Source organism: Schistocerca gregaria, chromosome 9, assembly GCF_023897955.1.
Source record: "Schistocerca gregaria isolate iqSchGreg1 chromosome 9, iqSchGreg1.2, whole genome shotgun sequence".
Classification (NCBI taxonomy): domain Eukaryota; kingdom Metazoa; phylum Arthropoda; class Insecta; order Orthoptera; family Acrididae; genus Schistocerca; species Schistocerca gregaria.
This window is the reverse complement of record NC_064928.1, coordinates 247,450,698-247,462,888: the sequence shown is the minus strand read 5'-3', so window position 1 is coordinate 247,462,888 and position 12,191 is coordinate 247,450,698. Positions and strand designations below refer to the sequence as shown.

The 12,191-nt window shown below is 41.8% G+C and overlaps 1 protein-coding gene across 2 annotated transcripts in view; it reads right to left on the bottom strand.

Annotated features, from left to right (window-relative positions):
- LOC126292223 (G-protein coupled receptor moody) overlaps nt 1-12,191 on the bottom strand; it is a 1,247,805-nt gene that overhangs the window by 411,984 nt on the left and 823,630 nt on the right. The gene's annotated exons all lie outside the window — the stretch shown is intronic.

The window sequence follows — 12,191 nt, the reverse complement described above, 5'->3', positions numbered from 1 at the left end:
GGAAGATTACTGTTTCATTAATAGCAGTTCGTCAGTTACTATATTTCGTTGTACTGCTCTTAAATTCATACGAATTTCAACCCGAGCTACAGTTCAATATCCGAACACTGGAGATGGAGGCTTTGTGAAGCAGACACAAAATCCATAAGGTTGGCAATAAACTGGAGCGATTGCTTAAACTGGTCATAACGAAGGGGACAAATAAATACTGGAAACCAGAAGTGGTTTTCACTCCGAAATACGTATAGATCAATATAAAACGGATGTGCACAACTGATTTACTGTAATGAATAGATTGTATGAAAAGAAATGTAGGCCAGACACAAAGTCACTGCAAACTAAATTCATGGTGGAAAACACCCGTTCACACAGCCAACCATACTGAAGCAAACACGTACTACTTACATGTCACGTCTCCCCTGTTTATATGGAGAACAGTTATTTATAAATGCTAGTCTACATCTACATGACTACTCTGCAATTCACGTTTAAGTGCTTGGCAGAGGGTTCATCGAACCACAATCATACTATCTCTCTACCATTCCACTCCCGAACAGCGCGCTGGAAAAACGAACACCTAAACCATTCTGTTCGAGCTCTGATTTCTCTTATTTTATTTTGATGATCATTCCTACCTATGTAGGTTGGGCTCAACAAAATATTTTCGCATTCGGAAGAGAAAGTTGGTGACAGAAATTTCGTAAATAGATCTCGCCGTGACGAAAAACGTCTTTGCTTTAATGACTTCCATCCCAACTTGCGTATCATATCTGCCACACTGTCCCCCTATTACGTGATAATACAAAACGAGCTGCCCTTTTTTGCACCCTCTCGATGTCCTCCGTCAATCCCACCTGGTAAGGATCCCACACCGCGCAGCAATATTCTAACACAGGGCGAACGAGTGTAGTGTAAGCCGTCTCTTTAGTGGACTTGTTGCATCTTCTAAGTGTCCTGCCAATGAAACGCAACCTTTGGCTCGCCTTCCGCACAATATTATCTATGTGGTCTTTCCAACTGAAGTTGTTCGTAATTTTAATACCCAGGTACTTAGTTCAATTGACAGCCCTGGGAATTGTACTATTTATCGAGTAATGGAATTCCAACGGATTTCTTTTGGAACTCATGTGGATCACCTCCTCACACTTTTCATTATTTAGCGTCAACTGCCACCTGCCACACCATACAGCAATCTTTTCTAAATCGCTTTGCAACTGGTACTGGTCTTCGGATGACCTTACTAGACGGTAAATTACAGCATCATCTGCGAACAACCTAACAGAACTGCTTAGATTGTCACCAAGGTCATTTATATAGATCAGGAACAGCAAAGGTCCCAGGACGTTTCCCTGGGGAACACCTGATATCACTTCAGTTTTACTCGATTATTTGCCGTCTATTACTACGAACTGCGACCTTCTTGACAGGAAATCACGAATCCAGTCATACAACTGAAACGATACCCCGTAAGCCCGCAACATGATTAGAAGTCGCTTGTGAGGAATGGTGTCAAAAGCTTTCCGGAATAGGAATACGGAATCAACTTGAGATATCCTGTCGATAGCGGCCATTACTCCGTGCGAATAAAGAACTAGCTGCGTTGCACAAGAACGATGTTTTCTGAAACCATACTGATTACGTATCAATAGATCGTTCCCTTCGAGGTGACTCATAATGTTTGAATACAATATATGCTCCAAAACCCTACTTCAAACCGACGTCAATGATACAGGTCTGTAGTTCGATGGATTACTCCTACTACCCTTCTTAAACACTGGCGCAACCTGCGCAATTTTCCAGTCTGTAGGTACAGATCTATCGGTGAGCGAGCGGTTGTATATGATTGCTAAGTAAGTGCTAAGATGTCAGTGGCAGTGGTGTGAACAGTTGATCGTAAAGCAATGTTTGAAATCTGCCTTACAAACTTCTTTGTGGCTGGAATTTTGTATCGCCTACATTCAGGCATCTTCGGAATCCGTAGGCGGTGGTCCGCCAGCTTCAAGTAGGTACACTGACACGGAATTCAGTGATACATACCATTCACCGTCCTCTTGCAGTGGAACGTGGCTTTCGGACCCATCTCATTGTCTTAGCTGTCACTTTCCACAACACCTCCTTTCAGGGACATTGTTAACTGATAAGGATTTTATAAATCCAATGGCGTAAAGTGTGGGGATTCTCCATTCTGTACATAAAATACCATATGAATCATTTTACAACCACATGGTCCAGTCAAATATGACCACCGTCTATATCCGACGTCAACGAGCATAACCACTCAGTGGAGGGCAAATAAAGCGTGCACGGGGGACGCGGAAAACATCGCAGTCGTTGTCATAATGCGTGGAAACTGAGCGGATTATCTGACGACCAAAAGGATATGGCCATTGACTTTCGGGCCAAGGGTGAAAGCATTTCCGAAACGGCTAAGTTTGTCAACTGCTCGTATGGCACAGTTGTTAAAGTATACTATGCGTGATAAAAAGACACTATCTGACGCAACTGTGGTGCACCATCGGCCATAGTTGACACGAGTGGATGACGGCTATAGAGATGTCCCGGGGCGAAAGCACGCGCAGCTGTCGAGAAACTGACCGGGTATTTGAACCGAGGAGCTACCAGCAGTGTCTTCTCAAGGACCTGTCAGCAAAGGTTGATGCGTGCGGGCCACCGCATCGGGCACCTGATCCATGAATCCGTGTCGATTGCTGTTGATCGGCTACGAAGACTGGAATTTGCACGCCAGTACCGCCAGCGAGTGGCGGCAGGTGGCCCTTTCAGATGAACCACGCATTATGGTCCACTGGACAGTCGGCCTCTGAAGGCGAACACCCTGCAACAGTCGTCGGAAGAGTCCAGACCGGAGGCATTTCCTGCGTGATGTCAGCATTCTGAAAAGCACAATGGATCAACGGGAGTATTTGTCCATCGTTGGCGATTCTATCAACCCCCATATGCAGTTTGTTTATCGCCGGCATGACGGCATCTACCAGCAAGACAATTACTGAGTACAGACGTGGTTCCAAGTGCTACAGGATGACTTTGCCGTACTCCCTTTGCCACCAACAATCTGTGGGATCACCTCGATCGGGATGTTCGCAGCACGGATCCTCAACCGGTAAACCTAGCGCAGATCGTCATGACACTGGAGTTGGAGTGCTTCCACATCCTGTTGGTACCTTCCAGAACCTCTCTGACTCTCTTCCTGAACGTCTTGAAGCGATTCATGCTGCAAAAGGTGGTTGTTCAGGCTTTTGACAGGAGGCCACATTAATGTGACAGAACAGTGGTGTAAATAACACAGGCCGTTTGAACATCTACATGTCAATAGTTTATCTTCTGTTGTCAAACCAAACGACGGCCTATTCCCCCCCCCCCCCCCCCCCCCCACATGGGGCTCATTATCTGATAGGCAATTTTCTAGGCTTTCTGCTCTGTGTGTCTGAGGAAGGATATTTTTTGTTGTTGTGTAGAGATTGCAATCTTTATACCACAATATCTACCCAATATGTATTTCGGCACCTACGCCGTTTGGCATGTATAAATACGCTCTATATCTTTCTCTAAGCAGTTCTATAAGCCCATCTTAGTTCAGGCTATAAGACCACAATTTCTGCACAACTAACACAGCAGTATAATGAATATTATTCCCATGAAACATAATTTCTACATCCCTTGTACGTTCTTTATTGGGCGCAAGGAAGGAACTTCTGAGGTCGTACGGATGAAGGCGGAGATGGACCCAATTGGAATGAAACGACATAAACCCAGACTTTAGCTGGAATACAAAAGCCTTTATTTAAAAAGTAATTTTTGCCTTTGTCTTACAAAATGTTAAATACACTTTCGTTGTACACATACAATTCGCATATTAAACTGCAGCCTGTACTTCATTATCGTTCTTAGGTTCAAGTCCTGACACTTGCTCATACATAGGTGGAAGGAAACGATTGTGATGTAGTTTAGGGAGACATCCCACAGTCTGCATGCTTTTTCTGAACAGCGGAGAGTATTATAGAGTTCCAGTAAACCCCTGAGTCTTCAAAGACATCTTAATCTCTCGTTTAAAAACATTTTCTAACGGTGACTACTTCAGAAATGGGTTACATGAGTGAAATATTTAGCATTAAGCATGTAAGCGTGAGGCCAGCGGCCTTGTCGCTGTGGGAACACCGCTTCCCGTCAGATCACCGAAGTTAAGCGCTGTCCGGCTGCCGGCCGGTGTGGCCGAGCGGTTCTAGGCGCTACAGTCTGGAACCGCATGACCGCTACGGTCGCAGGTTCGAATCCTGCCTCGGGCATGGATGTGTGTGATGTCCTTAGGTTAGTTAGGTTTTAGTAGTTCTAAGTTCTAGGGGACTGATGACCTCAGCAGTTAAGTCCCATAGTGCTCAGACCCAACCTGTCCGGCTGGGGCCAGAACCTGGAAGGGTGACCGTCCGGCTCTACCGAATGCTGTTGGCAACCTGGATGCACTCGGCCCTTCTGAGGGCAATGACTTCCGTCACAAAAACTGACAACAGCTGGGAGAGCACTCTTCTGACCACATGCCCCTCAACAGCCCCTACCGGCTAAGGATGACACGGTGGTTGGTCGGTATTGTTGGGCCTTCCGAGGCTTGGCCGGACGAAGTTGGAGATGAGTTTGATGTAAGCGAGAGAGAGTTCCATAAAGGTTTGAAATCATGTGTAATGTTTGTCAGAAGTCAGTAACTGTTTTCACTGTCAAATAGTGGAAGAATAAAATCTGGATGATTTCGTGTGATGAGTGACATTGCCTCAAGACGAACAGACTCTGAGGACAGGTTCCTTACACCAAAACAAGAAGGAAATGTCCAGTAAGGGAGGACTCCAAAATTCTTACCTTAAGAGGTATGAGCTCTTTCTCTCCGTTAGTGTAAACACATCTCTTCTATTGAACAAGTGTTCACAGCTTTTAAGATAATAAATTTTGGAGTCCTTGCTTACTGGACATTTTTTCTTGTTTTGGTCCATACTACCTCCTCCCCAAATACGGAAAACAAAGGACTTGCAGTACAAGAGAAAGTTTTGCAGTATCGAAGATAACAGGTGTCCGCAGCTCTTAAAATACGCACTTTAGAGCCCGTCTTTACTACACATTTTTTCTTTTTTTATATAAGGAACTTATCCTCAAAGTTTGTAAAGGGAATTTAGCTGCACCTTGCAGATATGAAGTACTTGTCTTAATGTCTTAAAGATTTAACATAAGTGGGATTTTTTTAACATTGTCAATAATTGTATTAAATATTGAAAATCAGGTTTTCCTTGCCCCTGAAACCCGTCTATAGGCAACCCACAAGTGAGACCGTGGTTTTCGTTTAGTAATAGATGAAGTGGGCTTCAACCGCTCTTCCTACAGACTACAAGTACAGAGGGAAACTTTCCTATTCTTATCAGACACGTTTCTACGCACGAGTGCAAATGTATCTTAATAAAGGCAAGTGCAGGAAAACCCATCCGCACATTAGATGCAGATATTTGCCGTTGTGGTCTGCTGGTTGGTCGAGATTTGTGAGCCCACAGGTTCACTCTTTGAAAATTATTATTTTGTTGAGTGGCAACTCAGTTTAAACAAACACTGTCAAACATATTACGTGCATATGTTGTAAATAAGCAAACAAACTCAAGTATCTTTAAGACAACATGGCTAATGTGTTATCGACGTAAGATTCGTAATAAAAATTTCTGTAACAAGCGGCGACTGCTGACACAGTTTTGCTGCTTAAGAGAACTCACCGACAACTATTCCCTCCGCAGCAGTTCTATAAGAAAGACAGTGCTTCCTTCTGGTATAGAATAACTGTTTATAATTATCTGACAATAAAAGTAACTTTTACCCTAGAATACAAAACTGTCACAATAATTTTCTGGTTAATGTCATTCATATGCATTGTGTGAGAAGACGTTGTTTTTGTCATTAACATACTTCTACGAAGAATGTTCATGATGAAATTTTCAGTGTGCTTACGTTCAATTGCGCACTACGGAAAGTACAGTATATTGTTGCAGGTTATTGCCTTCGTAGAACTAGGTAGTTTTCCAATATCGCTCGTCTGCAATAGCATTTTCACTCTGATATGTGTAGCAATCAAAATCATAGAACACGGCCTGTGCGGACGACCACGCAGCAGATCTACTGTCTTCCAGTACATGTTGTTATTTGTCGTCTACACGAAGCTCCGAATCCGACATTTATACAGGATATGTTAACAAGTATCCAAAGCGACTTCGTCTGCTTAGGGTATAGTTTTCTGAATTGTTCGATAAATATTATCGAAAATGAAGCTGTTGTCGCCAGACTATGTCACGCAACAACGAAATATTTAGATATGTTCGGTAAAGAGTCAAAGATGTTTCAGATACATCGAGTTCGTACCTGCAATCGACACACACAGAGGAGATGAAAATGGCGGGACACCTTGTATCGTATCGCATCGGACCTGCTCTTGCTCAGAGTGGTGCAGCAATTCTACGTGGCGTGGACTCAGCGAGTCGTTGGAAGTTGCGGCGGCGCGGCTCTTTCCGTCCATTTACGACGGACCTGCACCTACCTGTGAACATTGTCTCAGCAGATCATCAGTAGGGAAGCCGAGCGAAACCTACTGTACTTCGACGTGAACCACGCTGCAATTAAGCTCACTAATCTAAGTTTCGGGAGAAACACGAAATGAAAGGTTGGAAATTTTGTCCTCAATTAATATATTCTGAAACTTTGGTGAACAAGTATCACTGCCAAGCCCGTGCTAGTCTTAACACAGTCACTCACAATCCCTTTCACTCACGTTAGCAAGTTTATGGTGTTGCATTACCCGAAAACATAATAGCTACAAAAATACTAATTCTTTATGATTGAGAACGCTCGCCAAATATTAAGTCTGTCGGCACCAAATGCAGTCACAGTTTTTAGCCACCGACCAGCTCAATACGCCACGCGGAATATATGTCTTTTCTCGTCACAAAATTCACTTAAAAATTCCGAAATTTCTACACACACATCGGAATAATTATGCCGTCAGTTTCCAACACTTTTGATGTATGAAACAATGCTAGATCCGGCAACTTATTATTTTCATCGGAACTACCACTGCACACGTCCGATCTCTTTCATGCCTAGGCCTCGACTCCTCTCTAGAATACTCTAAGTCTTCTCTACCAGCAGAGAAAGGCGCGCGAAGAATATTGCTTTGCCATTGGTCAGTTCACTCAACAGCCAATAGCGAAACAACATTCTCCCGCGTCAGTCCGCGCTTTTCATCCATAACCAATCGCAAAATAGTAAACCTCACAACAACACTTATTACCGACGTAATTATCTAATATGCTGAAGTTTTGCTTATGCATAAAGTTATTTACTGTTCTTATTTATACCTTAATTAACTTTCCCTTTACCATAAACTTATTTTACAAATCTATTCTACAAAAATCCGCTTTGTTCATATCCATACTTCTTCGAAACGTTCTCACACTAAATCCTACTACACAACTCGTTAAACAATTATCTTCATATTAACCTTAAACCACACTCACGCCTCATTCATATTGCTAAAACACATTTATAACATTTTACATACACAAAAAGACATAATAACACTTCATGAAAAAACCAGAACAGCTTATGAAAAACATTATATTGCTTTAGTGCACTCTAGTGGGCACAATCGAAACTAAATCAGTCCCCTATCCAATATTGTCCTCTATCGGCTGACACATAAACTAGGTGCGCGTCCAGTCTCGCGTCACTATCTGTCACTATCCACCTCAGAGACACATCTCCCACTTAACTGCTTCCAAGGCAGGATCGTTATACGGCGCTACGCCTCAAAGTCTCCTGCAGAAGTACTGAGCCACGCTGCCTCCATAGCCGTCCCCTGCCAGTGCAGAACCAATATGGTCAAGAGCTCAGGAGAGTCTCCGCAGGGGATGTCGTGGTGTTAGCAAAGGCACTCGCGTCGGTCGTCTGCTGCCGTAGCCAAATTTCGCCGTACTGTCCCAATTGCTGCGTTCGTCGTACGTCCCACACTGATTTCTCTGCTTATGTCACGCAGTATTGCTTGTCTGATAGCACTGACGATTCTATGCAAACGGTCGTCAAGTGGAGGCCGTCGGCCACTGTGTTGTGCGTGTTGAGAGGCAGTGCCTGAAATTTGGTATTTTCTGCACACTTCTGAGTGTGTGTATCCCGGAATATTGAATTTGCCAACGATTTCCGAAATCTAATGTACCATGCGTCTAGCTCCAACTACCATTCCGCGTTTAAAATCTGCCAATTCCCGCAGTACGGCCACAGTGACGCCTCAGTCTGTGATCGCGCGACCGCTGCGGTCGCAGGTTCGTATCCTGCCTCGGGCATGGATGTGTGTTATGTCCGTAGGTTAGTTAGGTTTAAGTAGTTCTAAGTTCTAGAGGACTGATGACCTCAGAAGTTTAGTCCCATAGTGCTCAGAGCCATTTGAACAACAGTGACGCCGTAAACCTTTTCATTCTAATCTCGCGAGTGCAAATGACATCTATGACATCTCCGCCAGTGTACTGTCCTTTTATACCCTTTATGGGAGATACTACTACGATCTGTGGACGTGCCTATCTCTATCCCGTGACTTTAATCCGTTAGTGTACTGTGAATCAAAGCCAGCGGGTAATTCGAATTACAGCACAAGGACTTCTTTTTATCGTCTCTCTGGGGTAGCACCACCAGCGTTTGTTGATTGTGTGTGTGTGTGTGTGTGTGTGTGTGTGTGTGTGTGTGTGTGTGTTTTATTCACACATCCCTGCGGGGATGTAAAACAGCTAAAGTAATTCGCAGTTAGATTGTCCACGAGATTACGACGAGTTATATTCAAATAACAACCCGTTTAATTGCTGGATTTCAAACATGCAATCTCACGCTAGAGCTGTGAAAATTGATGTGACCGATATTTTGTTTAATAAAACGACTGTAACTACACGGATAAAATATTGACGTACGCTCGTTTTAGAATTCGAAAATAAGTGTATTGTGTTGTATTGAAAATTAACATTAATGAGTAGTTATGGAAACTGGGTGAGTCCTGCTTTCTAACTAAACATGTCATTTATTGAAATATATTTTTAATCATCTAAGCGTAGAGAGCGTCTGCAGAGTGCACTAAAACCGCCATTGCTGTGGAAGTATTACGTTCAGTTTGAAGAAGGCATGTGAAGGTGACTGACGTTGATTCACAAGCAGTACATTTTTAATTCTTTTCTTGTGCAGTATCTAATAATCCAACAGCGCTGCTGAGGCACATACAAACACATGAAATTGTGTCGTATGACGCCTAATTGTGTTAAAGTCTTTCGTGTAAATGTTATGTATTTGTTGTCCATTGCTTCTAAATGCATGAAGAACGTAGGCATCAGGTTACGCTGCTGCGGGAATAGAGACTTTGTATTTATACCAGACTAAACCACACGAACAGTGTGAGGTCCATAAAATAATAAGCGTAGCCTATAAAATGACACTAATAATAAAAAGAATACTGAGCTATTATTGCACGAGTGACACTGGTACTGTCTAATGTTTTCCTTGTTGATTGCCGTAAAGTTTGTTCGATTTGATCTAATAGTTTTTGTACTTTTCATTATTTAAAGATTTTGAGGGCAACAAAAATGAATTCGACTAAATAAATATTTCCCGGACTTCTGATTTTCTAAGATTTTGGATCATCGTTCACATCTAAACAATGGGAAGATCAGCTCCGAAATGCATTTGCCGAGCAGCCTCCATGTGACAACAATTTATTATTGGTACAGAGAACTCGAAAGAGATCGGTTTCCTCTTTGTGATGAATTTCGTGATGGATGTCCGATAACTGCTGTTACTGATGAAAATATTGCCGCTGTTCGAGCAGTGCTTAAAGTACAGCGACGGACATCTTATGGATTTATTCGGGCGACACTGATATGAGCAAAACCCAAAGCATTTTACATCATTAAAATCTTGAAGAAGGCTGAAGGCAACAATTGTAAAGTATTTTTCGAGCAGAAAAAGGTGAAAAGGCAGCCAAATCACTTGCAATAGTACAACATTTATTGAGAGCCCACTACCTACGTTTCAACATCTTTAAAAACGTGTTCTTGAGATATATCAACAGTTAGGGCAATTGTTAGACGTGAGAAAAGACTGTCGTCGATGAATTCCACACAAACTGACTCCCGATCAAAAATAACAACAAGCAGATCGACGCAGAAAAACTGCGGAAAAATTCGAAGGTGCTACTTCAAATCTGGCTTCGAATATCGTTGCTGGTGATGAATCTTGGATTCATTGTTACTATCCTGAAAATGGACGTTAATTGGCCTCCTGGGTCTTTCGAACAGAAGCTAAGCCCACAAAAGACCTACGATTTAACAGTGTTGGCAATAAAACAGTTGCTTTTTTTTCTTAAACGGGCTACTTTGCTTCTATGTTCCTACAGGACTGGAAGCGACGTACCGTGACTGCCAACCGGTACACAAATGTCCTTTTATTATAAATTTTTGAAAGGGTTGGTAAAAAAATGAATTTTCACCATGATAACGCATCATCGCATGCAGCAATATTAATGGATGAGTATCTGGATGCCGAAGTGTTCAGCACCATGGACCACCCACCATATAGCCCTGACCTACCTAGCCCGTTATGATTTGTTTTATTTCCGGAAATTAAAGACACAATGTGTGTAGTCAATTTTCATCACTAGCGGGACCTGTTTCCTGAAGTGCTTTACGCCTCACTGTTTTAAGGGCTGGTTACAACGAATGCAAAAATGTAATGATTTTAAAGGAGACTATCTTGAAAAATAAGTACGAGGTGTTTCAGAAGTGATTGTCAGTATTCAGGGATATGACGAGAATGATCATCCGCAACAAAAAAAACTCAAGTATGGGCTCTAAAACAGCATACGTTAAGAGCTATGAGCAACTATTGATCTTTGGTACTGTGAAACAGATCTCCCTTACTGGAACCTCAATGTTTTCCATATTTTAGAAAATGGTAGTACGGATCAAAACGAGAAAAAAAAGTCCGTAAACAAATTCTCTAAAACGCATACCTTAAGGCCTGTGAGTACTTGTTCATCTCTGCTAATGAACAAGTGCTCGTAACTTTTAAGATATGCATTTTAAAGCACATGTTTACTGGACATTTTTTCCTTGATTTGTTCCATACTACCACTTCATAAAGTATGGAAAGCAAATAGGTTGGCGTAGAGGAGATCTGTTGCACAGTATCGAAGATCAAGAATTGCTCATAGCTCTTAAGGTATGCGTTTTAAATCCCATCTTTGCTTGACTTTTTTGTTTCGGATGATCATTCCTGTCATATACCTGAATATTTGCCATTACTTCTGAAACACCCTGTATTTTGAAAAATAATGTACGTTTAATTTTTTAAAAAATAACTATTGTTTGATTTTCTAATAATTTTCAACGCCGCCTTAGTCGAATCAAATCCACTGAGAAACAGTCACATTATAACATCAGATTATATTTTATTGTTGAGATGATAGTATTGCCTATTGTAATGGTACTTGAATTACGTAACCATTACGGCAGCTCACCTCAACCTCTCGATACCAGCAATATTCTATTGTGTTTCTGTAAAATAGTTAACATATTTCTGTGACAACATTCAGATTTGATTTCATTAATGTAGAGGTACTTCGATACATCGATATGTATATATTGCAATTATATTATTCTTATGTGTATTCTTTCTTTTGTCACTATGATCTTTGACGCACTTGTAACTCTGATTTTTGGGCGCGTAAGCGGTTATTAGAGTGTCAAGCCTTGGTCGTCATGTTGAAAAGACGAAAAGTGTAGTCAGTTTATGAAATGTGAACTTTAACAGTGAGGAAGATACTCGTATTTTCAAGTATGTTTTATATTGTGAAGTGATGGTGCAAGTAAAGTAATAAAAAAGAAGTGTAACTTAAATTCGGAGTGCTGATTACTTTTTTACATCACCATTGTGCTAACTTGCAAAAGTTTAATCTTCAAGATTGGTTTATGAAACACACTTTTGAATATCGCAGAAAAACAACTAGGCTTCTTTCCATCCGAGCTTGGAATCATCACTACCTAGATTTTCGACGATTGAGCCATGAGATCACAGCGAGACCAGCGTGGGAAACACGAATAGATGAGTGCCTAGTTTATCCATTATTTTAT